At 53.3% G+C, this 1,552-nt stretch overlaps 1 pseudogene; it reads right to left on the bottom strand.

The window, feature by feature from the left end:
• Window positions 1-851: 851 nt before the first annotated feature.
• Window positions 852-1,547, bottom strand: LOC103261582 (annotated as a pseudogene).
• Window positions 1,548-1,552: the final 5 nt, after the last annotated feature.

Consider the following 1,552-nt stretch of genomic DNA (forward strand, 5'->3'; position numbering starts at 1 on the left):
AACCTTTAATCAACCATAAAAATTCTTCTTGTAGTTGAACTTGGATAGGTCCACTTGCCCAGCAGGTTGCAGGTGAATTTCACATTTTCCAGGCTCAGGGGCAGGGCAGTCTCCTCTGCATGCCACAGGTGTCTGAGCAACAGTACGGACACTTGACGAGGAGGAGGTAGGCACAGATGGACCGGGTCGTCTATTTAAAGGTCTGCAGCTCCAACTCAAGGCACACCTTGATGCTGTCAGGTGCCCCAAGAGAAAATGGCCCAGAGGAAAAAGAGAACCTCAAACCCTGAGAGCTTCACACCCCTCAACTGCTGCCACCTGGGACCACCAGGCAGAGGAAAAGGGCACAGGAGTCTGCCATGAAGGGCCCCTCATTCAAATCACATTGATAGGCACAGCTTCAGGATTTGGCAGGACAAGGAGACCGCAGGCATGATCTGGCCACAACTTTGAAAGACCCACCAGCCCCTTGGAGTCACCAAGAACTAGTGTTTAATGAGACTCCAATGGGAAAAGCCATGTCCACACAGAGCTGCCCAGCACATCCCTTCCCCAGATACTTCCTCCCCTTCCCAGAGCAGGTGTGTAGGAAGTCCCAGAAAGGAGGCATGGATGCCTAGACAAACATGATGTCATTGGAGAGACCCAACTTGAGCCCATGTCCTTTTTTCAAAAAAGATGACAGCAAAACAATAGGAAACTAACAGACATGGCCCTTCAGAATGATGAACCCCATGTGCCTGCCGGCTAGCTGGAGACAGAGTTCACCAGCAAGCACTGCGTTGGACAGTTAAATGCACACACCCAACACCGGGGTCCCTCCGACTGCTCTGAGCTGGCTCCAGCTGCTGTCACTGTCCACTGAGAAAGGCCAAGTGCCCTTTGGTGCATCTGTTGGTGTAGTGTCCTTTTTCACCACACTCTGAGCCAACGTCTGGGGCTCCCTTATAACAGGTAACCTGCTCCAGTGGCCGGGGTCCCCGGTTGCCTGCACTGCTGTTTTGACTCTGCATGACCCCGATGACCTGTGGGATTCTCTGCTTTGTTGGAGGCTGCGTCTGCTGTGGCAGTGGGGGCTGCTCATTGGTTCCCATGGGCAGTTCAAATCGCCGGTGCATGAATTTACACGAGGGTCACCCCGGGCACAATCCCACGAAGTAATTCACACAGATGACTCTCTGCGTGTGCTGGTGCCTACACAGGAGACCATGCTTGCAGAAGCCTCGGTTGTACTAAGGGCAGTCTTTGATCTTGGACTCAGGGTCGATGTGCAGGAAGGGGCACTCCTTGTTGCTACACTCCCCGAACTTGGAGTAGAAGTAGCACTCAGGCATCTTGGTCATGTCATACTCGTGTAAGAACTCGCACTGGTCCCCTTTCTTGCACAGCTCTCGCAGCCAGTGTTTGCACACAACTGTCTTCTCGCCACTGATGTGGCGAAATGGGCACACGCCCCCTTTGCCACAGGCAGCTTTCAAAAAGAATTCACAGACAACAGCCCCCGACTTGTCCATGCTGGGGAAGAGCAACAGCTGTGCCCCGAGCTGTTGCT

This window comes from Carlito syrichta, unplaced genomic scaffold (assembly GCF_000164805.1).
Source record: "Carlito syrichta isolate Samal-C Ts95f unplaced genomic scaffold, Tarsius_syrichta-2.0.1 Scaffold303775, whole genome shotgun sequence".
Lineage (NCBI taxonomy): Eukaryota > Metazoa > Chordata > Mammalia > Primates > Tarsiidae > Carlito > Carlito syrichta.